We start from the raw sequence: 26465 nt of genomic DNA, 5'->3' as shown, positions 1-26465 counted from the left end.
TTTTTAATGTTTTGCCTCATTCATGTGCCTCACTGAGACATTTAAGAGACACAATAACTGACTGTTTAATTTTAGGAGCATGATTTGTCAACAGTATCGCTGTGGTAAGAGATTTTTATTTTATTTTACCTTATTATTATTATTATTATTATTTGCCCTGAATGATTTTACCTAATGGTAGCAGGAGAAGGCAATGTTGCTTGGCATGGACCCAAACAGAATGGCTGCTCATGTTGATGGGAACGTTTTTATTGGGAAACGCACACCTAGAGACACACAAAATGCACTCTTGAAAATGTTGATTACATTGTGTGTGAAGAGGCTGCAGTGAAGTCTTAGTAGATTTCCAAGTGCCCAGTTTATCACGTGTAGTGCTGAAGTGCTTGTCATTGTCGAACTCAAGCACATGAATGTGGGTTGTTTTAAAACCTGCCCAAAAAGTAACAGTAAGACAGCCATTTAGTAATCATGATTAGCCTTTTTATGCATCTTTTAGAAAAAGTAGGGGGTGTTCTGATCAGGATTTTAATCGGCTGATACTGATACCGATCTCATGAATTCGGTGTAAAATTTTAAATTTTAGAGCCAGAACGACAGATTTTTTTAAAAACAATGGATTAATCTGTTGATCTTTTTATAAACTGATTAATCAGATAAAAAAAACATTTGTACATTTCTATCCCTTTTTTTGTTAAAAAAACCAAGGCATCGCTTCAAATCGACATTGCAGAAATGCACCAACAAATTATGATTCAGTTATTATTTTAGTCTGTAACATATGAGAAAAATGTGGGAAATGTGGATCATTATTTTGCCCAGGTAAAAGCAGCTCTTTGCAAATGTCCTATACAGATTCAACACAAAGATAATCACGATTCATGTTTATCTGGAGCCTCGTACTCCAATTAGAATGAAACCAAATATTTGTGGTTTGGTTACTCAGAATGTACCAAAAATTGAGTGCTGGTGTGCGCCAAGGGATGTAATGATTTCAAAAAGTCACGATACGACGGTATCACGATATGAAAGTCACAATATGATAATTATGAGGATATTGTGGGGAGGTTGGCAAAATAAAAAAATCATGATACTGTATAAAAGTTCATGATATTGTGGGGAAAAAGGCTTATATTGGGGGAAAAAAGCACAATATTGTGTTTTTGTACATAAGAGCAGTGACAAAGAAATAGGATTGGTCAGTCATTTTATTGTCATGTGCTCCGATTAGCTCAGCGGTGCAAAATATCATGGTCTATGTAGTTCACATGCACACACACATTGTGAATCAAGTCAATTCATGGAGGAACTCAAATGTGTTAAGGCCTAGATCAGGGGTGCCCACACTTTCTCAGCCTGGGAGCAATTTATGACGTGACCGAGTCAAAATGATCTACCATCTAGTAAAACTGCAAAAGACATTATTTATAAATATATTGAGAACTATTTTATATGTACCATATATGCTGGTGTACGCATGCAACCGCGCCCGCCTGCGTGGACTACATTGACTCCAATTCAAACGCACCGTTAGAAACGCTCCCAACGCAGTTGAACGGTGTGAACGTAGCATGAACGTAGCAATACAGTAGTGAGGAGTTAGGACGGATGATAGGCTGGCGATCTACTACCCACAATGCCTTTGCGATCGACCGGTCAATTGTGATCGACGTAATGGGCACCCCTGGCCTAGATGAAAATGACATCCCAACTGCTCAGGACGACCAATCGCTGCTCAGATTCAGAAAATAGGTCAACCGTGTTTGGTCGTTGTGAGCAGTTGGGATGTCATTTTCAGCCGACAGAAGACCCAGAGATGGCTAAAAACTAGTGCATTTTGCTGCTTAATTTATAATCCACAAATGCAAAATTAATCAGAATGTGGTGTTTCAACTAGTGGGCCTACTTGGAACATATTCTTGAAAAAAATATGTTTGGGTTGACTTTCGCTTTAAAGACTAAGTGTGAAGTAAACTTGGCCTACCATCTTTTGAGTAATACTAACAGCTAAAACTATTTTCAGCATACTTTTGTTAGTTAGGCTGACCTGTTTTCTGAAGTTGAGCCGTGATTGGTCATTTCCTGAGCTCTGAGCAGTTGTGATGTCATTTTCAGTCAACATAAGTCAGACGGCTAAAAAGAGGTGGATTTTGCTGCTTAACTCATATTCCACAAATGCAGTATTAATCAGAATGTGTTTCGACTAGTGGGCCTGCTGGGAACAATTTCTTGAAAAAAATATTTTTGGGCCGATTTCCCCATTGCACTCTGATGATTACAATACACAAAATAAAAATTGGCTCCAATAAAGAACTCAAGGAGGAAAGAATAACTTCAGTAAACATTGGTTCACATAAAAATGCAGCTGCTATTGGGCTATTGAAAAAATACAAAATAAATGAGTTCAGAACTGTGCATTTCTACCACGATTTGACTTAGCCTAGTACTTATTATACTGCCGCCTCTTTGAGCTCTAATGTGACCCCCTTAACATGCTTCAAAACTCAGTTTGGTGCATTTGGGCACATTCTCAATTAACATTTTTTTTCTTTTTTTGCCCTCCATTTATCTGCACCACACATAACACACAGTCTTTAGCATCTTTGCAATTGCAAATATCCTCTACCTTGCTTTTTTTCCCCCCAGAAAAATAATGGTCGCCGTCTGGGCGGCTGAGCCAATCACATTCAATAGACGTATAGTCCAAATTGAGGGGGTTGGAGGGGGATGGGGGATTGGTGTCGTTGGTGCTCATATCCCTCAACACAATGCACTGAACCAGTCTGACGTTACACTCCGTGCTACCTGCCGCTGCGAGGTCAACTGCGGCAACATTGCATTTAAAGATATTTTCAAAAATAAGTACCGTATTTTCCGGATTATAAGTCGCACCAGCCATAAAATGCATAATAAAGAAGGAAAAAAACATAAGTCACACTGGAGTATAAGTCGCATATTGGGAGGAAATTGTGCGCTTAGTACACATCATTTCCACGGAGCTAGGATGGTAACATTTAGCTAACATTCACACATGTAGCATAAAAACAATTACGGTAAGATAACTTTAAACTCACCAAAATGGTTGTAGATCGATTAAATAAGTCTTTTATTTATCCCCGACCATGTAGAATGTTTCCAAGTCTCCAAAAGTATTTATGTATTCGGTCATAATTATGTCTTTGTCTCCTTTGTGCTCGGCTTCTTACGTGTGTGGCTGGATGATGCACCACAGCCAGACGCGTGGCAATTGCCTGTTTTGTTTCATTCTTGTTCAACCATCGTCTATAAGTAACTTAGACAATTGTGTGTACTGAGCTTGCAACATTTATAAACGAGCTGAAGTGTGGATGATTGTGGGTTGTTGACTGAACATACTAATCGCCAGAGCTGGGCAGTCCGTCCCTGGAACGGACCGGTCGGACCCTCCGGCCTGGCCTGATGACCATTTTTGGGGCGGGGTAGGCGGCTGACAAATTAAAAAAAAAAATGGCTGGACTAAGCATGGCCGGAAGTCGATTTTAGTCAGGCCAACTAATCGGCCCTCATGCGTGTGACGTGCTCGTGAGGCGGCAAAATTTCATCTCAGCCTACTCATGAAAGGCTTCTTTTTAGGCTTCTTTCTACTCCCGCGTCGGCGCGAGCGACAATTGATGTTATAAGGATTGTGGTATTGCCCCCCCAGCATCCCCCGCCCCCTCTTGTAATGGTATGCCCCAGTTGCAGGTGGGAGGCGCGGGTTACGTGATGTGACAATGAGGAAATACAAACACGCTTGAACGCACAGTGCTGTCGCACATCTCTTCTTACACAAACAACTGCCACATTGATTCACATGACTGACGCATTGTCCTGTTGGTGACAGGGCTGCAACACATGCCACTCACACATAAGGATTTGTTGCTGCTCTGATCGGTCCCATATATCACATTTTGCCATGACATACAGTTTCCCACACGTAGAAGATGCCCCACGCAGCTCGTTGTTTAGCAGCGTTGTGTGTGGAAAGAATTTACTCACCCACGTTCCCCCTTAGCCGCCACCTTCCAGATCGTTTTTGTCAAAAAATTAAATGCGTCGTCTAGTCATCTCTGTCCCTTTATGGTTGTAGCAGGCACGATATCCATTGTGGTTGCTGTCTTTTTGAAGCGACTCCCCCCGACTTGTTTCAAAACAACTCGAGTCCACGAGTATATATATATTATTATTATTATTTTCTGTTTTTGGGCGGCACGGTGGTCGACTGGTTAGCACGTCCGCCTCACAGTTCAGAGGTCGTGGGTTCAATCCTGGCTCCGGCCTCACTGTGTGGAGTTTGCATGTTGTCCCCGTGCCTGCGTGGGTTTTCTCCAGGTACTCCGGTTTCTTCCCACATTCCAAAAACATGCATGGTAAGTTGATTGGAAACTCTAAATTGCCCCTAAGTGTGATTGTGAGTGCAGATTTTTGTTTGTCTTTGTGTGCCCTGCGATTGGCTGGCAGCCAATTCAGGGTGTCCCCCGCCTACTGCCCGAAGACAGCTGGGATAGGCTCCAGCACGCCCGCGACCCTTGTGAGGACAAGCGGTACAGATAATCGATGGATGGATTTTCTGTTTAGTTTTTTTTTGTTTTGTTTTGTTTTTTGGGGAGTATATTCAAGCTGCGCGTAGCACTGACTCAAGGATGACGCAGCCACATCAAGGTGGAGTTCATGCACTGCGTCTTCCCTATTTGCGGAAATACGCCATTGCAAACCAGCTGTGTATAGTGGTTTGCTGGAATGCTTTTATTTTGAATAACGGGAAGGAGGGGAAGTGTGGAAAATAAATAAGTAACTTGACTACGACTCCTGGCTGTCTGTTGGACCCAAATAATTATACAATACGATAAATCCAACCCCGGGGCGATTAATGCAAGTAAGCACGCAGTTGGGTAAGGAATACTGCCACATTTGACGCGTGTCCACAGCGGGTTCAAATTGTAAATTAGCCAGCTAATGATCTTTAAAAAGCCTCTGCTGTTAGAGCATCTCTCCTGGAGCGACGTCAATCACGGATGCTTTTTTTATTTTATTTTATTTTTTTTTGGGTCGGAGGGCGGAATGGGGCAGGGGCCGACAATGTTTATGAATATGGCCGGGGGGTCGTGGCCGGAAGGGTACCCAAGTCAAGGGTGGAGGGTCGCGGCCAGATGGGAAAAAAAATAGTCATGTGCCCAGCTCTGCTAATCGCTATCGCTAATGCTAACCGCGATCGCTAATCGTTAGCATAAGATCATCTTGTTCATGTCTATGAAAATACATGTGTATGTAATGCAGAGATTGATAGTATTTTATGTTTCTTGTGCAGTTTCCCTATATATACAGGCAACTTTGCTGCACACCTGTAGTCTGTGGAGTTTGTTTGTGAATGTTTAGCTGGTTGGATAAGCTAGCTTCCTCAACTAGCAAGGCCTTAACAGTCAAATTGTCTTTTTATCATACTATTTGAATTACTTATTTAACAAAACATTCGATTTTAACCATTTAAATTATTCATGCATTTGAATAGCTTTTAGGATTGTCATGGCTTGTTAGTGCTGACTTGTATTTATGATGTGTCTCCCTCTGCAGGCACTTTAGCGTAATTGACGTGTTTACAGCCATTTTACAAGCTAACATGTCGATTAGCAGACTACGTGAACTATGAACTGGAGGTGGCGTGATTAAATCTGCCAATAAGAAGACAAGTTAGAAATATTGGGGACAGAGTCAATTACGCTAAATCACCTGCAGAGGGAGACAAAACATCATAAATATAAGTCAGCACTAACAAGCCATGACAGCAATACTGTTAATAATTTCACACATAAGTCGCTCCAGAGTATAAGTCGCACCCCCCAACCAAACTATGAAACAAAACCTGACTTATAGTCCAGAAAATACGTAGTTAAGTACAGTACTGTATTGTATTGGTGTAGTATTTACAGTAGTTGGACCATGTTTGTTATACTGTACTGTATTTTGTTCATATACTTGTATTTTATAGTGCATTTTTTGTTTGATAAAATTTGGGGAAAATATGTTTTCTGCATTATATTGCTTGTGTTGTTACACATGTATTTTGTTAACATACTTGCACATTCAAACAGGACATGTACCATAGTCGTTTCCCACATAAGGAAATTCTGTTATAAGGAAAGATTGAACAATGCAAATATGATTCCTTACGAGAGAATACTTACTGAATTGGTAAATTACAATTTATAACAGAGAATATAGCATCATAGGAAATAGTAATGCCCTCAGTAATGAGAATCATCAGAATAATACTTCTTGGCCTAGTTGTATGTCAAAAACAGGCAACAAGGTTGTTTCCAGTAGGCGTTGTACTGTAACAAAAAGCACCACAGTGAAATAAACATTCGGGATATACACAAAGGCACATCATTCTGAAAAAAAATGCAGTAGTTGAGTAATATTGATCAGCAGAGAAGTGTGCAAAATTATGTCGGTGTCAATGATACTGGCACAAATTCACAGGCTTGATTCAGAGTGCAGGTCTTAATGCTCAATTTGGATTTTTCAGTAAAATCCCATTTTTGTGTGTAATCGTTCACACTACTTATTAATTGAAAATGAAAATGACAGAATATAAATCAAGATATTTACAAAACTGCAGTTGATACCGGTTCACAGTCAAAACAACAGATCTTTAAATCAAAATAGTTGTCCTTCCAACAAGAAAGTTCATGGCGACTGGCTCCTACAACGCATGCAGATGTCCTTGGGTTTATGGGTTAATTCGAATAATGTTCAAACGCACATATGTGCAGAGAAGGTTGAATTGGTGGCAGCGCTAAATGTGAGCAGGTGGAAGAAGGAGGAACAGGCTTCAGAGCCTCATACCAGACCATGGCTCAGGTTAAAAGGCTGACTGATTGAGGGCGTCCTTAGGTTCGTGGGCTTCATAGCTTGCCATCCTTAGGGGTGAAGTAGGGCAGGGCACCTGGCCTGCATGGACCAAACAACCAGTTCAGTAGTTTTGGGACAGTTCACATAAAGAGGTCTCCAGCACAGAAAGACACAATCTGGTTCTGCAGCAGCTGATACAAGTGCGGCAGATGATAGCAAAAAGTCACAATGAATTTATGAGTCAATTGTTTAAAAAACTGAAGGCATGGTGAAAATTGAGATGTCTGGTGGTGGTTTTGGCATGTGGGGTTTTATTGCACTTACCACCAGTTTAAAGGAGTCGGAAAAGGTGTGGTGTCCAGGGTAGGATTAGACCAAGAGAATGGTATATACCTACTACTTGGGTGTTGCTGGGTGCAAGTTTTTAAAGTGGAAATCAACCCAAACATATATTTTTTTCAAGAATATGTTCCTAGCAGGCCCATTAGTTGAAACACGGCATTCTGATTAATATTGCGTTTGTGGAATATGAGTTAAGCAGCAAAATCCACCTAATTATAGCCATCTCAGGGGGCAGCCATTTTGTTATTTCTGTCGCCTGAAAAAAACATTACAACTACTCAGGGCTCCGGTAGCAACCAATCACAGCTCAACTTCAGAAAACAGGTCAGCCATGATTGGCCGTTACCTGAGCCCTGAGTAGTTGTGATGTCATTTTCAGTCCGCAGAAGTGACAAAATGGCCGCCCCCCAGAGATGGCTAAAAAAGGGTGAATTAACTCTTATTCCACAAACGCAATATTTATCAGAATGCCTTGTTTCAACTAGTGGGCTTGTATAGAACATATTCTTGAAAAAAATATATTTAGGTTGACTTCCCCTTTAAGAGATGCTGCAGTATGGGTTCATCTATATATAGCGCACCAAATGAGGCTGTGTAAAAGATAAGATACTTTATTAAGGTAAGATGAGATGAAATTAGTCCCACATTTGAGGACATTTGCATAGATTCAACAGCAATAGTGGATGGAAGAAATAAAAAGCAGCATGCAAGGAGGACACTAAAAATGGAAGCTCTAATGTGCTCTAAGCATAGGCCATAAATAGATAAAAGGCAAAATTTCAAAATTTACATATTCAGGAAAGTAAACAGGGTTGACGAGCGTCTATGAAAGTTTAGCCATAATTGTCCTGCCCCCCACTGTGTCACTTGAGTCCAGGGAGCAGCACAGGACAGAGCTTGCTCAACTTTACCTGTTTGTCCTGAGCAGACAGCCGCGCGTGCCCAGCCGACCACCTTCTAGATGCAACCACGAGGCATAAAAGTTTTTCAGAAGTGTGTCTTCAACACGAAAGTGTTGTGAACTTTATTTGTGGACTTTCACATTGTTCTGAGAAAGTTTGGTTTTGTGTCATGTTGTTTTCTTGTCTAGTCGTTTTGTTTCCACCTGTTCACGTCAGCTTGTTCTCTTGTTCTCAACCAAAGCCCTCCAACCACTCGTGTCTTGTCCGGGTGTTTCTCGTTGTCTCACCAGTGTGCTTGTATTTAGTTCCCTGGTTTCTTTCAGTCCTTGTCTGGTCATTGTCCTTGTCATGTTGCCTGTTTGGTGAGTCTGTCCTCCTGTGTCACAAGTAGGCCTCTTTGGTTTTTAGACTTTTAGGCTTGTTTAGTATCAGTTGTGCTGTTCAGTCCCTTTCGATTTGCCTTGCAGAGAATAAATTATTTTTGACACTCGTTCCATCCTTGCATTTGGTTCTTACTACCACCATGCAAACCTCTGAACCAAACACAAAGGATCTCAGACTCCTCAGAAGGGAGAGTCTGCTCCGATCTTTCCTGTAGAAAGCCTCATTGCTGCTCCTCCAATCCAGTTTATTGTTTATGTATGAACCCACATACTTGTAGTTGAGATCCTCTCAATGTCCTTTGCCTTGATATTCAACAGTGTAGGTGGAGAGTGAAAGTGACTGTTTTTTGTTAGTTTTTTCCCCAAGTATGAATATGGAGAAGGTTTTGCTGGCAAGATTCCATAAAGCCCTGCACAGGTTCTCTGTACCTTTGGCCATCTCTGTCAGTAATGAGGCTGACAATACAGTCTCATAATTTGTGTTTGATTTCATTGTTCAGTGTGGTTATGACTGCGGTGGAATCTGTTCATGAAGTGTGTGGTGTGCGTGTTTGTGCATCTCAATCTCCTTCCAAATGGCAAGAGTTAAGAAATATGGAAAGTGGAAAGTGTCTTTGAGGATGTAGCGAGAAATGTAGTTGTTGTTAGTGTGAGTTGTTGCGGTTTTCACAGTTCTCTGCAGATCGTTTTTGTCTGCCGCTGAGCAGACAAAAGACCCAAGACCCAAACAATGTCAAGCTGTCATAGGTAAGAATGCTCTCAATGTGTGATGGATAAACACATAACTGATTCAATGACTGCTGTGTAGTCTTGCGAGATTATACTTCCTAGTGTTGTAGTCCAGACCACACCAACTGAGACCAAGACATTATCGAGACTAGAGAGTTATCGAGACTGAGACAACACCAAGACTGTATATTGTATATCAAAGAAAAATCATCCAAAAAAACCCTGAAGAAAATGCAGAGTATTTTTTTTTCATTACGTTTGCAATAAAAGCAAATCCTGCTGTTGTTTTTGAAATACTACATGAAACAAATCTCAAATCTAAGTCAAGTTGTTATTTAACTTTTTCTACATTTATGCAATCATACTCTTTAAAACTGAGTCATGAGCCACGAAAAATGTCAGGCCCGGTCTTGATCAAAATTCCTGAGTCCGCACTGTCCAAGTAAAAATGCCTTTGATGGTTGACACAGAAGTTGGGCAATGTAAGGGGCAGACATGTTGGAGGACATTTCCTGAAGTAAATCATCTTGATCATGTTCAGTTCCAGGTTGTGCTTGTTGCACCAGAGCACCAGCTGCTCCACTTCCTGTTGATATGCAGACTTGTCACCGTCATTGATGAGGCGGATGAATGTGGAGTCATCTGCAAACGACAGCGTTACGGAGGGGCCACATCCTTTGGGGGCATTGTTGCTGATTGTTGGATGGATGAGGTGGTTTCCCTAGGCCTCACTTGTTTTGTCCTCCCTATCAAGAAACTGTTAATCCTCTGGCAGATAACTAGGAGAAATGCGAAGTTGGACCAATGAGGTATTCCAGGATGAAGTTCAAACCCATGTTGACTGCACCATCACCAGTTTGCCTGATGCAAAGGAGTCCAGCAGGTGTCTGGGACTCTTTTCAGATGGTCCAATGCTCGACGCTCAAAGGACTTCATGGCCACAGACATCAGAGCAGCAGACCTGTACTCGTCCTGAAATGTCATTTTTTCTTAGATACTGTAATGTTTGTACTTCAGATGCTTCCAGAGATTTACTGACCGTGTAAACTTAACGCTAACACATCTTCACAAAATGGACGTAGGCTGTCACAGTGTACATATATTTGTTCATGTTGAAATTTTAAAATCACAAATCTATGCTGTCCAAACAGTTCAGTAATTTCAATTTTCTTAATTGGTCAACTAATTCAATGTTTTCACCACAAGCTGCGCAGATTCAAGTTTCTGCCTGCATGTAAACAAATAAGTCAAAACCAAAGCTTCTTGGAGAACAGAATAAAAATGCATTTGCGTTGGTGTCCTGAATTTGGTTCTCCCCGATGGAAGATATAAAATACTGATTGTATTTTGGCAGCTCATGACTTTTTCCTTTGTTGAAGTCCTCAAGAAAAATAAGGAACAACTGGGTGTTCTTGTTCAATTTAGTTACGCTTGCAGCTATAGTTTCCATCTAAAATTATGACAAACTGACAGAGGTGGGCAGTCCGTCCCTGGGCCGGACCGGTCAGACCCTCCGGCCCGGCCGGATGCCCATTTTTGGGGCGGAGGGGTGGGGCTTGACAACTATAAAAAAATGGCTGGACTAAGCATGGCCGGAAGTTGATTTTAGTCCGGCCCACTAATCAGCCCTCATGCGTGTGACGTGCTTGCGAGGCCTCCAAAAATCATCTCAGCCTACTCGGTGAAGGCTTCTTTTTAGGCTTCTTTCTACTCCCACGTCTGCGCGAGCGACAACTGCTGTTATAGGGATTGTGGTTTTTTTCCCCCCACCCCCTCTTGTAATGGTATGCCCCAGTTGCAGGTGGGAGGCGCGGGTTATATGATGTGACAATGAGGAAATATAAACATGCTTGAGCGCACGTTGCTGTCTCACATGTTGCGATGACATACAGTTTCCCACACGGAGACGGATGAGCCACGCAGCTCGTTGCTGCCGCTGCAAAGTCCCATCACTCAAAGTAAACAAGCTACTCACCCACGTTCCCCCTTAGCCGCCACCTTCCAGATCGTTTTCGCAATACAATTAAATGCATCATCTAGTCATCCCTTTATGGTTGTAGCAGGCACGATATGCATTGTTGTCGCTGTCTTTTTCAAGTGACGCCCCCCGACTTGTTTCAAAACAATTTGTGTCCACGAGTATATTCAGACGCTAGCACATCAAGGTGGAGTTCATGCACTTTTTCTGGCATTCACTACTTCCGGAAATACAAATAGCAAACCTGCAGTATATAGTGGTTTCTGGTATGCTTTTATTTTGAAGGCCGGCAAGGGGGAGAAGTGTGCAAAATAAGTAACTTGACTGCGACTTCTTCTACGACTCTTCCCTATAATTATTGGACCCAAATAATTATATAATACGACAAATCCACGACAAATCCAACCCCGGGGCTCGCAATGCAAGGAAGCACGCAGTTGGGTAAATACTACTGCCGCATTTGAAGCGTGTCCACAGCGGGTTCGGATAGTAAATTAGCCAGCTAATAATCCTTAAAAAGCCTCTGCCGTTAGTGTCCCTCCTGAAGCAACTTCAATTATGGACACTTTTTTTGGGGGTGGGAGGGTTGTTGGTGGCGGGGGGGGGGGGGTTATGAATATGGCCGGAGGGTCGCGGCCGGAGGGTCGCAGCCGGAGGGGTACCCAAGTCAAGGGTGGAGGGTCGCGGCGACGGGCAAAAAACGGTCAAGTGCCCAGCTCTGCAAACTGAGTTGCTGAAGCTATAGACACTAAGCCAGTTTCTGAATGGTTAAACTTGCAGCATGAAGCACCAATCAGAATTAGCTGTCTTTTGAATTGATTGAAATAGTGGATGTGTTCTTGCAACAAATGTATCATATTCAATGCCATATCACATTGTAGTAGTATTTATATTGAATACAGAAAGCATTTATACTGTATTTGCTATGGTCCTATGTTCCTTAATTTATTCGTGTAATTAATTTTAGATGTTTTAGTGTTCCCTTCTATAATAAAGGAACAAAATTGCAAGTACCCCTGTGAGTGAAGAAAGAAATAATTTTTCTGAAATCCCTTCCTACTCACTTCTCATTATGAAACTTTCTCATGAAAGCAAAATGAAGAACATGACTTTTGGCAGCTACAAAGCTCTAATTTTCCAGTGTAGGTTGTAGTTTCCACTCGTGCAAACACACATAGAAAGACAAAGAGAAGTCCTGGCAGAGGGCTGGCATGGGGGATGAGTGCAGGCAGCCAAATCCCACAGTTTACTTGAGAAAACCATCAAGTCTTGAAGAAAATGTGTTTTCTCTAGTCAGGCCTGCTGGCTGCTCATTGCGATGACCTGCATTCTAAATATGAAAAATAATCACCAATGTCTGGGAGATAGCACAGACAGAATTCAAAACTAATATTTTGATGCATACATCAATTTCTTAATAAGCTGTGAAATTGTAAAGAGCAGTTGTCTGTCTCCACTAACATCTCTGCTACTGTACACACCTTGCCACCTAACACCTAGGGCAATAAATGAAGTAAAACGTGCAACACAACTTTCCATGGAACATGCAAAATTATTCCTAGCATTATAACAGACAATTGTGCTTGCTGTGTGTTTGAAATATGGAATGAATGAAAAAATATGGAATGAATCTCATCTCCCACTTGAGATACGGGTACTTAAATACATTCATGAACTATTTAAAGATCTTAGTCCATCAGACTGTGTCACATTTGGATCAATCAGTCATCAGATAAGGGCTGAACGTATACATACTAAGAATAAAATAATAAAAAACAGTTAAACTTTTTAAGTAGATTAATATTTGGTCAGGTTTGGTATTATAAGTAATTGTTTTCCCCCTCCCTCCAATCTCCAAACAACGTGTATTTTATTGTAATGTTGTAGTTTAGGTCATGCACAATAAAATGTCTTTGCCTGTGAGAGAAAAATGGCTTACAGAGAAAGTCGAAATGTTTTGAACATGGTCGAATAGATGAGTCACTGTCATGTCTCCTCATCTACTTTCACACAGAGTTGACTGGTGATCACACAGAGCTGACTGGTGAGAACACTACTGGAATTTTCTAGCAGAGAAGTCAAATCTAAAGCCGCTGCAGAGCCTTTTTGAAACAATCCAAGAAAGCCTCAGGAGTGATTAGTAGATTTTAAGCAGAATCACAGTAGGCATGGCGCTGTCAAAAGAGATAATGGAGCATGTCAGTGTACGGAAAAGAGCAGATCTCCACAAGAACCCCCACACTGCTGTGGTCGGTGAACCCAGTGTTAATAATGGCAGAGCACACTCACATTTGCTTGTCGGTGATCTTGCTTGCTCATCGAACTATACTTGACAAAAGATACCATAGGGCCTCAGCTGCTGACTTTCTTGTTGGACTTACTTAGATTTCTATGGTTATAGACAAAACTAAGATGCTGAGAGGCATCCTTGAGGTTGGTGGCTCAAGTCCTGAATTTGTCGATCCAGGAATAAGGCACATCGTATCATATGCGGCCGGTAACAATCCGATCATGTTTTCTTATGATCGTAGGATCATAGACACATTCATAAACAGTGTTGCAAAACCCGTTACAGACTTTTTGTGCATTAGCATTCAAATGTTACTTTTTATTTTATTACTTTTTTCGTTGTAGGGCGGAAAAAAGTCATTTTCTTTTCACATTTTTAGATGCTTACGAAATTGCTTGGCTGCTGCATACATAATCAATCAATCACATTTTATTTATATAGCATTTTACATACACGAAAATGCTACTCAAAGTGCTATGAAACATCCAAAACACAACATAAAAAGATCCTTTCCCGCCCTCCCTCACAACAAACCCAGACATATATACACCAGTACATCAGCACTCACACACATACACTCCAAATAATCACTCCAAAGCCAATAAACAGGTGTAGGATAATAACTGATTTGTCATGGAATTTTGTACACCCTTTGGCGCTTTATCCTCCAGTTTTTATGTGACAAAACAATCTAATCATGTGTATGCTGGTTTGAATGTGTGGAATCTAGCATTTTGTGTGAACAGAGCCTGGTTCACACGGCAGGATAATCAGCCTGGTTTTAGCCCCGAATCTCCCCTCCTGACAATTTTAGGTCGGGGCCGACTCTTGTGATAGCTCCAAAGATAATCTTTTGTGGTGTGCTCAGATGGATCTCTGCCGCTCTGAAGGAAGTCCGACGTCAAATCGGGGCTCTTCAACATGTTTTGTTTTGTTTTGGGCCGAATTCGCACCGTGTGTGGTGTGCCCTGAGGACAAACGTGCACGGAGCCGGTTGACCATAATGTACAGCCAATCAGAAAGGAAACACGGTGGGAATCCAAAATCAAAACAGTCATGGCGCAACAGAGCCTGTCTTTTGTTTTTGTGTCCCCTAAAAATGTTTCCCCTAAAAATAATTCACAAACTAGTGCTACCGTCAAGACATGATCTGAAACCCGTCCTGCCTCTTAATCCGCCATGTTTGTCTTGTTTTTTCTCGAGGGGTTTTGCGAGATTTTCCGTCTGACATGAGAATGTTTCAGAATGAATCGATTCGTGTGTGACGCGTGGATCTTGCCGTGTGACTGCACACCACTCACGGTACGTTCAAAACTGTTATACCTGTGGGTTTTTTTCACATCACGTGGGGTCTCTCAGAGTTTGGAAGTCGGCCAACAATTTAAAAATCTTGCCGTGTGAACCGGGCTTAAGCAGTTCTGTACGCATATTCAGTCGCCACTGTAGCCCAGAACTCATTATTTTCATGTAAATAGTTTAAAATTAAAATTAATCTCTTTATAAGGCTTATTATGATTACTTTATGAATGCATCCATCCATCAGCAAAATATTTTTTTCTTTTGGGACAGCACTGAACGAGAAATGGCTCAGAAAATATATCAACAGATGACACATCCGGTGACTGTATTTTAGTTAAACGATTCAGCCTTCTGGGAAACTTCTGCTCTTTTTCTGCTTCGCCGGTAGGTTCAAACCCTCCTTCCATATTTTCCTGAAGTGTTGATCAACAAGTTTTATACAGTTGAAAACATGTAATTCATTGTCATTGATGCAATCAGTTTAAGTCAAACTTACAGTAAATAAAACAATGAAATAAAAACAAAACCACAATTTGACCACATGTCCAAATGTTTCTAATGTTTAGTGTTGACACAATTGTTACCTAAGAAAATATACAATATTTCATCAATAGACCAGTTTCTCCCAGACTTCACACTTCTCCAAACAGAGAGCAAATAAGCTGTGAAATCCGTGTTGTTGGTAAATGTTTTTACCTCTGTGTATTCTCTCAACAGCCCCTAGAGTGGAAAAGGATTTACTGTTCTGCTAATACACAGACATTTCTATAACCTTGAGGAATTGAACAGCACAACCTATTAAACTTCTCTCAAAGGAGAAAGGCCACTTTGGCTGAGAGCAACCCATTAGCCTTCTATCATTTTGCTACTGCAACATCCATCCATCCATCCATTACCAATACTGCTTATCCTCACAAGGGTCGCGGGGCGTGCTGGAGCCTATCCCAGCTGTCTTCGGGCAGTAGGCGGGGGACACCCTGAATTGTTTGCCAGCCAATCGCAGGGCACACAGAGACAAACAACCACACTCACAATCACACCTAGGGGCAATTTAGAGAGTCCAATCAACATACCATGCATGTTTTTGGAATGTGGGAGGAAACCGGAGTACCCGGAGAAAACCCACGCTGGCACGGGGAGAACATGCAAACTCCACACAACGAGGCCGGGGCCGGGATCGAACCCACGACCTCTGAACTGTGAGGCGGACGTGCTAACCAGTCGACCACCGTGCCGCCCCTACTGCAACATGTCATGTCATGTCATCTTCCAAACCGCTTATCCTATACAGGGTCGCGGGGAGTTGCTGGAGCCTATCCCAGCCGTCAATGGGCGAAGGCAGACTACACCCCGAACTGGTCGCCAGCCAGTCGCAGGGCACACATAGACACTGTCACTGAGCGGGAATCGATCCCACGCTGCCCGCACACAACTCAGGCGTGTGTACCACTACACTATCAGTGGACCCCCTACTGCAACATAAATGCAATTAAATATATGTCATTGGCTTCCAGACACAAAATTATTCCATTCACCTGAGTTTCATCTCAAACTTTAAAAAAAAAATATATCATTAAAATTGATTAACTCCCAAAGTCGGGGAAGGTTTTGTTCCCATATTGAATTTTTATGGCACTTCATTGAGTAGGTTGCAAACTGACTAATTCAAATTTTGATCACCATCAAATTGCACACCTTTTATCGATACCCAACCTGCAATAAATGCTGTCGATGGGATTCAAGCATTAATCAGTCATGTAAACAATCACGTAACAGTGGTGAGTGTTAAAAAGTAAAACTAAAGATCTAGATCTTCATCTCCATCCTCTTCAAAATATAAGGATTCAACCTTTGCCTAAGTCACGATCTTGGTACTTAATACTTGTTCTTGTTGTCCTGCTTGCTAATAATCAAACAGCAACGAAAACAATACCTCGTCACATCATGACTGTAACATTTACTTAAAGGAACGGTGAGGCCGGGATGGCCATGTATTCACTAACAAGTTCATTTTATATATTTTTTGATCAGGAAAATGAAAAGTGTTGCCATTTTCTCTTTTATACATTAATTTTGGAGAAATTAGTAAATAAGTAACTCCATGACTAACGCGCCTTGTTAATGAGGAGAATGGCCGCGCCCCCTAGCGTTCTATCCATGTTCGGCCGGAGTCACGCGAGGAACCAATTCCAAACCCTCCATTGGAAATCATTGTACTTTTATTGCTTATAACGTCCAAAAACGGCGATCAATTGGCACCAAAATTTATGTGGCCATCTCTACTAATGCCCACTTCAACATATCAAAAGGATTAACCTCTCCATGGCTGATTTATATGAGAATGAGGAAATGTGGAAGTCAGCAGAGCTACATAGATTTAGGCTGGGACGAGCGCACACTGCTTCTTTGCTTAAAAAACAAAACAAAACAACATTACTTCTTTGCTGATCAAGGTTAGAACGGGCGAGGAATTAAACACCAGTCAGGATATTTAGAGACTGAAGTGGGAATGAGTAGACGTGCACATTTATTTGTATGAGGAATGGACCCAGTTTTTCAGCTTACAACGCGCCGTCCAATTTGGAAGGTAACAGCCGAAATGGCACATTCCAATGCGGCCACACTCGTCTGTGCAGTCAGCCTCGCTGGAACCTTTCGTTTGCTGTTCAATGAGGGCTTTTGTCACTCTCACGCCGCTTCACTCTGGCAGAAGGTGGCGGCTGCAAGCAAAAAGCAGGGACACTGCACGCGACTGCTTGCGAGGCAACATGAAGACAAAGGCTCATCTTCACCTCCACACGCTGGGCGGACAGTAAGGAGCTAATATTGTTGTGCTAACGCCTTTTGTTTTAACGGCCTGAAGCTAGTTGCTGCTATTAGCCGTCCCAATCTTACCTTTAGCCAGGGAGGTAAGCGGGGGGCTCCAATCTGCCTGCTGCTGCTGCAAGCCTCCATCTCTCTCCCTCCTGAAACACGAGTTTAGCGTCGCTAAATGTCCGAAATATAACCATTCGGGGTTCGTGTGCGCATTCATGCTCTTGTCCGCTTCATCTTGTGAAAGTGGAGGAGCAATCATCACGGTATTTTTGATTTTGTGGAGGTGAGATCGCGTTTTATGTCAATAAATCCAAACTATTTTATACTTTCACAGGTTGAAGTGGACAAGAGTAGTCATGTGCACTTGCATTTTGGTGGCGATAGGTCACCATTTTAGACAACAGAACTGACAAAGTGAGCAATATTACCAAGCATGACTTCCTCGCGTGACGTAGACCGCTGAGACCAAAAACATAACATAAGGCACGCCCCTTTTTGGGGCGGGGAAATTTGTCGTAAACCTTATCGCAAAAAAAGACCTTGAATCACTACAGAGTCTTTTGAGGTGGGCATTTTAGTACTAATGTCATTTTTACATGCAAACTTATTATATAAGTACCAATGTTAAGATCACCCAAGTGTCCCTTTAATGGACATGAAGTCAGAGAATAACTACAACACGCATAATCCTGTAGATCACATTAAAAGCATTTTAGTGCAACAAGAGTGGCATTTGTAAGGTTTTCTGATCAGGGTTTGCTGATCCACTCTGTGGTTGTCTAGTCTATATGTTTTTATAATTACAACATTTTAGTTATTACATTTATGTATTCATGTAATTATTTTGTTTATGTTTAAGGTCCAACGTTCAAATGTGGTTCCCTGTGTTTTAGTGGGTTTTTAAAGTGCTCTAGAGATAGAGTTGAATTGGTCTAAACCTGACTTTCGAGACTTTTATCGTATTGACATTGGGAACGCAATTCTTGTTTTAGAGCAGGGGTGTCAAAGTCAAATGGACGGAGGGCCAAATAAAACATTTTGCGACAAGCCGAGGGCCGGACTGATAGAATGTTCATTGAAATTTTTAAAAATGTCCAGATTGGATCGGGTCCTTCGCACCTGCTGATGATGTCATGCTTTATATATCTGTAATATATTTCTTTGCATCTATGTTTGTCACCCCCCTGGCTGTTGTGTTTTTATCTTCTGAGTTACTAAATAAAAAATAAAATAAAGTACATTACTGCTACTTTTACCAGGCAGCTCGTATGTCACTTCCGTTTGCGTTTCTCCTGCCAAACTGGAAACAATTTTCTGCAAGATTGTATGAACTGTACATAATGTGAAGTAAAACAGAGAGGATCATATGATTGGTATGATGTCTCCAGCTGACTCTATTTTAGAGTGGCAATGTATGGATGTGGGTGCTCCTGTCAGAAAACACAGGCCCGTATTACACTTGACACGTCTATTTATTGTGGTCTGCAACAACACAGACAAAGAATAACCTAGCAACATGCATATCCATTTGTTAACAATATGCCTAAACACTACAATTCACTGTATTAAGAAATTAATCAGCCAAACAATACATACAACACACATCCACACGTTTCATCACTAGAATAGTTAGCATATGAGCCAAAATAACTAATAGTGTTCATCAACGTGACATCACTCACGAGAACATATCTAGGCTATTATGTACAGCAGTTACCTAACACGAACTTAAATGATTAAACTCACCTTTTAACATTTACACACAACAACAAACGTGGTGAAACACGGGCAATCTGCAACTACTGAGTTTGCTGGCACAAACAAACTTCGAGCTGTGTCGAAGGAGGAAAGAGAAAAAAAAAGTCATTCACTATCAACACGTAGCGCTCGAATAGCGTTCAATGCCTGCTCACAGTGTGGGACATCTCAGTACTACGTCGAAACTCAATGAATTTATCAAATGCCAACAATAACTAATAATAAAAATGTGAGATTTCTAACATGAAGTATTTCTAATAAAGTGTGTTTTACTCCAAATAACTTTTCACCACAATCCGATTCTGAAAGCCGCAAAAAGTGACGTGAAGTCTTCAGTCAGCATGTAGAACAGCCATGGGGTGGCAAACATTGATGCAAAGAAATATATTACAGAAATAGTGTAACGAATTGGGTTATCTGTGTTGTGGTCGAATTTGTGTCTTGCCAAGTTGTTTTGTTTCCGAGGTTAATGAATGCATCGCGTGGCACGCTAGATGGGAGGGCATGCGAGCGAGAGTAGCGGAGGACGAACAGGAGAGCTGTTGCTCTTTTTTGACTGAACGGTTGTCGTACTGTTTTGGCGTCGGCTGTGGCCCTTATTAGCCGGTTGGACTAATAAAAACATGATAATCAAACTACGTCTGACGGCGTGTTCTTTGAAGTCGCTACAATATATTTTAAAGCTTGACGTCTTCGGCAGGCGCGAAGGACCCGATCACATCTGCTACCCACACGGGCTTGCTGCTGGCTGCGGGCAGGATCTAATAATAAAGCAATATCATCCCAGGGGCCGTAGAAAACCTTCTCACGGGCCGGATGTGGCCCGCGGGCCCTGACTGTGACATGTGTTTTAGAGAATGGAGAACTAAATGTCAGCTGCAGCCAAGCATGTCTATCTTTCCCGCATTTGCTTAATCAAGTCTTTGTGAATATGTGTAAACCCCAGAATTGTAATTTCATTCTCATTTTAAGGCTACATTGTGGAGGAAACAAAGAAGAGTTAAATGTCAATTTAAAACCAGTATGACCTTGACTCCAAGTGCCTTATGAATCTTTATTCAAAATTGCTCTTTTGGCATAGACAGATATTCCGTGGCATTTTGGAAAATAGAGTTCTGAATTGTGATGAGTGGACTGCTGACAAGAGGCCTTGCAGAATAAATTCATACAAATAATCAGAGCTGTGTATCGTCTATCCATCTATAACTTCTGGGCGGTATTTCCAGCCGACCCTCGTGGTCCCAGTCCGTCCCTCATCGGCGACAGCAAATTGGCATCCAGAACATAATTTTCACATCACACGCAGGCGCCGCACAAGCATACACGCCGCCAAATAAAGAACAAATATCAAATAAAAACAACAGACAAACATACAGCGTGGTGATTGGTGAAATAAATTTTTTTCTTTTTTCTTTGTTTGGCTGCGTGTCAGGAGTGGTGCACCTGCGAGTGACATGGTACCGGTAAAGTCTGTTCTCGACGCCGTTTGGCTGACCAGGCGGGTCTGAAATATAGACGGGAACTCAAGCATAGACAAATGACCAGTTCTGTAAATAATGATGGTTGAGAAAATGCTTTTCTGTTGAGAGGCTACCTGCTGTGGGCGGTGAGGGAGTGACAGAAATCATCTGATGTTTTGGTATGGACTCCTGCTTGTGTTTTTTGACCAATGTATTATTAGATCTTCCTGGTAAGGATGTCAAAGACCGGTGATATAGCGTATGGCTTGTTAAAAGGGAAGTCAATCCTCAATAAATCTTTGCCATAATATGTTCCATGTGCCTTCTCTAATCGAAACATGGCATTTTGAATAATATTGCGTTTGTGGAATATGAGTTGAGCAGTAAATTTCACATTTTTATCCATGCCAGGGGGCGGCCATTTTGTTACTTCTGCCGACTGAAAATGACATGCTCAGGGCTCAGGTGATGACCAATCGTGGCTCACCTGTTTTCTGAAGCTGAGCCATGATTGGTCATTATCTGAGCCCTGAGTAATTGTGATAGTATTTTCAGTCGACACAAGTCACGAAATAGCCGCCCCCGGAGATGGCTAAAAACTGCTGGATTTTTCTGCGTAACTCATATTTCACAAACACAATATTAATCAGAATCCAATGTTTCAACTAATGGGTCTGCATAGACAATATTCTTGTAAAGTAAACTTTGGTTGACTTCCTCTTTAAGTAAGTCAAAAATTACTATTGTATATGATGTTTTAGACCTAAAATTTACACTGTCCTTTTTCGCAAAGCACATCATCGTAAATTCTGTAATATCCATGCAAGTTCTTGACATGAATTATGCTTGTTGATTAAATATCTCTTTCATAAGTTCTATCTCAACTCTAATGGCAGATAAGATTGTGGAATTAACAACTACTAATAAAACTAGAGATGCAAGCAGCTATAGAGGGCCCTCGCAGCACTGGCAACGTTGGGGTACCGGCACGTCGGGATGCTCGCACACTGAATAATCGAAATTATCACGTGAATCAAGTTACAGCAGCTTTTGGCGTCAAGGTGAGTCCAAACTTTAAATTAAAAATGGCGGAATTCCTCTTAGGTTTAGCATATGGCACCAAGAGGATTTTTTTGTATTTCTCTCTGTTTTATATACTATCAAATTTCAGTAGGTGAAGCGTGCAACCAGGGGGCCACTTTTTATAAATTTCCTAGGGGGCGGTAGCGAGCCATCTTTTAAAGATTGCACAATTGTATAATTAATTATTAATTTACCAGGCCTTCTCTGTGTGCAAAGTTTCATGGGTTTTTGTGCATGTTTACGTTTTCAAAATCAGCATTGTGTTATTGGTAAATTGAGCGTTACCATGGCAACAGCTTTTTTGGAAAAATCTCAAACTTTGTGTTTTAACATCATGAAGACCTAAACACTCTTCCGAGTAAATATGACGGAGATCTGGCTAACCTGCCAGGAGAGAAACATGAAAGAATAAAACATGTACTTCATTTAGCCAGTAGGTGGCACCCACACTACGATGAAAAGTTCGTTCGTAGATGTCTTCAGGTGTAGACTCTCATCAAATGTGTGAAATTTTGACAAGATATTATCATGTGGATCACATTACAGCTGCTTTTAAAGTCAATGTGATGCCGAATTGTAAAGTAAATTCAAAATGGCGGACTTACTGTTAGGTTTAGCACATAGCTCCAAGAGACTTTTTTGTAGGTCTTGACCTGTTTCATATACCACCAAATTTTCGTAGGTATAAGTGAAACGTACAACCGGGGCTGATTTTTAAAAAAATTCCAGGGAGCGCTAGCGAGCCATTTTTTTAAACAATTGCGACGTAAAACAAAACAGAAATATGATTTCAACAGGCCTGATGTGTGTGCAAAGTTTCGTGAGATTCCATGCATGTTTACACCGTCAAAACCAGCGTAGTTTTATTTGTGAACAGCCATGCCATGGCGACAGGTTTTGACCCAAAACCACAAATTTGGTATTTTAACGTCAGGAAGGTCTACAGCACATATGTCAAAGTCAATTTTGTTATTATTAGATCCCGCACGCAGCCCGCAGCAAGCCAGTGTGGGAAGCAGATCTGATTGGGTCCTTCGCGCCTGCCGATGATGTCATGCTTTAAAATATATTGCAGCGTCTTCCAAGAACACAGACGTAGTTTAATCATCACGTTTTTGATAGTCCAACCGTCTACTGTGGGCCGCAGCCGACGCCAATACAGTACGACAACCATTCAGTCAAAAAAGAGCAACGGCTCTCCTGTTTGTCCTCCGCTACTTTTGCTCGCATGCCCTCCCATCCAGCGAGCCACGCAATCCATTCATTAACCTAGGAAACAACACAACTTGGCAAGACACAAATTCGACCACAACACAGATAACCCAATTCGTTATACTATTTCTGTAATATATTTCTTTGCATCGGGCGGCACGGTGGTCGACTCGTTAACACGTCCGCCTCACAGTCCAGAGGTCGTGGGTTCGATCCCGGCTCCGGCCTCCCTGTGTGAAGTTTGCATGTTCTCCCCGTGCCTGCGTGGGTTTTCTCCGGGTACTCCGGTTTCCTCCCACATTCCAAAAACATCCATGGTAAATTGATTGGACTCTCTAAATTGCCCCTAGGTGTGATTGTGAGTGCGGATGTTTGTCTCTGTGTGCCTTGCGATTGGCTGGCAACCAATTCAGGGTGTCGCCCGCCTACTGCCCGAAAACCGCTGGGATAGGCTCCAGCACGCCCCGCGACCCTTGTGAGGATAAGCGGTATCCATAATGGATGGATGGATTTCTTTGCATCAATGTTTGCCACCCCATGGCTGTTCTACATGCTGACTGAAGACTTCTCGTCACTTTTAGTGGCTTTCAGAATCGGATTGAGGTGAAAAATTATTTGGAGTAAAACACACTTTATTAGAAATACTTAGTGTTAGAAATCTCACGTTGTTTTATTATTAGTAATTGTTGGCATTTAATAAATTCATTGAGTTTCTACATAATGCTGAGATGTCCCACAATGTGAGCAGGCATTGAACGCTATTCGAGCGCTCAGTGTTGATAGTGAGTGACTTTTTTTTTTCTCTTTCCTCCTTCGACACAGCTCGTAGTTTGTTCGTGCCAGCAAACTCAGTAGTTGCAGATTGCCTGTGTTTCACCACGTTTGTTGTGTGTAAATGTTAAACTGTGAGTTTAATCATTCAAGTTCGTGTCAGGTAACTGCTGTGAGTGATGTCACGTTGATGAACACTAGTTAGTTAGTTTGGCTCATTTGCTAACTATTCTAGTGATGAAACGTGTGAATGTGTATTGTATGTATTGTTTGGCTGATTAATTTCTTAATACACTGAATTGTAATGCTTAGGCATATTGTTAACAAATGGCTATGCATTGGATGATGGATGAGTCAAAAAAGAGCAACCGCTCTCCTGTTCATCCTCCGCTACTCCCGCTCGCATGCCCTCCCATCCAGCGACCCGCACGATGCATTTATTAACCTCGGAAACAACATAACTTGGCAAGACACAAATTTGACAAGAACACAGATAACCCAATTCGTTACACTATTTCTGTAATATATTTCATAGCAGAATCGGATTGTGGTGAAAACTTATTTGGAGTAAAACACACTTTATTAAGAAATACTTCATGTTAGAAATCTCACGTTGTTTTATTCTTAGTAGTTGTTGGCATTTGATAAATTCATTGAGTTTCGATGTAGTGCTGAAATGTCGCACGCTCCTCGAGCGCTAAGTTTTGAGACGTGGTTTCTTTTCTTTTTTCCTCTTTCGACAAAGCTAGCTAGTAGTTTGTACGTGCTAGCAAACTCAGTAGTTGCAGATTTCCCGTGTTTCACCACGTTTGTTGTTGTGTGTAAATGTTAAAAGGTGAGTTTAATCATTTAAGTTCGTGTCAGGTAACTTCTGTACATAATAGCCTGGATATGTTCTCGTGAGTGATGTCATGTTGATGAACACTAGCTAGTTATTTCGGCTAGTATGCTAACTATTCTAGTGATGAAACGTGTGAATGTGTATTGTATGTATTGTTTGACTGTTTAATTGCTTAATACAGTCAATTGCAATGTTTAGGCATATTGTTCAGTAATGGATATGCATTGGATGATGTTGCTAGGTTATTCTTTGTCTGTGTTGTTGCAGACCACAATAAATAGACATGGAATACGGGCCTGTGTTTTCTGACAGGAGCACCCACAATCATACCTTACCACTCTAAAATAGAGTCAGCTGGAGACATCATACCAATCATATGATCCTCTCAGTTTTACTTCACATTATATACAGTACATACAATTTTGCAGTCTGAGTCAACCAAAAAATGGTTTCCAGTTTAGCAGGAGAAACGCAAACGGAAGTGACGTACGAGCTGCCTCGCAAAAGTAGCAGTAATGTACTTTATTTAATTTTTTTATTTAGTAACTCTGAAGATAAAAACACAACAGCCAGGGGGGGTGACAAACATAGAGGCAAAGAAATATATTACATAAATATGAAGCGTGACATCACCAGCAGGCGCGAAGGACCCAATCCAATCTGGACATTTTTAAAAATTTCAATGAACATTCTATCAGTCCGGCCTTCGGCTTGTCGCAAAATGTTTTATTTGGCTCTCTGTCCATTTGACTTTGACACCCCTGGGCTACAGAGTCTTCCGAGCAATTCTGAGGTCGACCTGGTGAACCTGCGAGGAGAAAAAGATCAAAGAATAAAACATGTACTTCCTTTATCCAGTAGGTGGCGCTACCACTATGATGAAAAGAAGTTGGAAGATGTCTTCTGGATTCGACTTTTATCAAATGTCAGTAGTTTTTTAGATGAAATTATCATGTGGGTCAAGTTCCAGCAGCTATTGTTATCAGAGCAAATTCATACTTTAAACTTAATTCAAAATGGCCGACTTCCTGTTTGGTTTAGCATATGGCTCCAAGGGACTTTTTTGTAGGCCTTGAACTCTTACTTACACCTTCAAATTTTCGTCGATCTAGGTGAAAAGTACAACCGAGGCAGAATTTTAAAAAATTTCTAGGGCGCGCGAGCGAGCCATTTTTGTCAAATTGCACCAAAAAATATTGGTCATTAAAGTTTCGTGAGATTTCGAGCATGTTCAGACCCTCAAAATTTGCCTAGTTTTTTAGGCGAACTGGGTGTTTCCATGTCAACAGCTTTTCACAAAAAAGTCACAAATTTTGTATTTTAATATTTAGAAGTCCTAAACAGTCTTCCGAGCAAAGATGAGGTGGACCCAGTTAACCTGCTAGGATAAAATATCAAAGAAACAAAAAAACATGTATTTCCTTCAGCTACTCGGTGGCGCTACCACTACGATGAAAAATAAGTTTGTGGATGTCTTCAGCCCTTGGCTATATTAAAATATGAAACATTTCGAGAAGTTTGGATGATCTGAGTCAAGTTAAAACTGCATTTATCGTCACGTTGAATAATCAGACTTTGCGGCACTGTCAATGCCACGCCCTTCGCTGAAACGTCACAATATTCAGGGTAGAACAAGATCAATGTCTTGAGGCTTTTCTGACAAATTTTCAGTCGGATTTGTTCAATGGCCTCCGAACAGTAAATAGAAATGTAAAAACTGACAATTTCTGTCG

General features: G+C 41.4%; 1 protein-coding gene and 1 long non-coding RNA gene across 4 annotated transcripts in view; one reads left to right on the top strand and one right to left on the bottom strand.

The window, feature by feature from the left end:
- Window positions 1-26465, top strand: part of cemip (cell migration inducing hyaluronidase 1) — a 216620-nt gene that overhangs the window by 1985 nt on the left and 188170 nt on the right. The gene's annotated exons all lie outside the window — the stretch shown is intronic.
- Window positions 17295-19483, bottom strand: LOC147150640 (uncharacterized). Its single transcript, XR_015086233.1, has 3 exons — window positions 19354-19483; window positions 17686-17756; window positions 17295-17510 (listed from the first exon to the last, which is right to left on the bottom strand). It is a non-coding gene; the product is annotated as an uncharacterized LOC147150640 (long non-coding RNA).

This window comes from Filicampus tigris, chromosome 3 (assembly GCF_054856515.1).
Source record: "Filicampus tigris isolate MCC_2025a chromosome 3, RoL_Ftig_1.0, whole genome shotgun sequence".
Classification (NCBI taxonomy): domain Eukaryota; kingdom Metazoa; phylum Chordata; class Actinopteri; order Syngnathiformes; family Syngnathidae; genus Filicampus; species Filicampus tigris.
The sequence above is the reverse complement of the archived record's forward strand: the minus strand, read 5'-3'. Positions and strand labels throughout refer to the sequence as shown.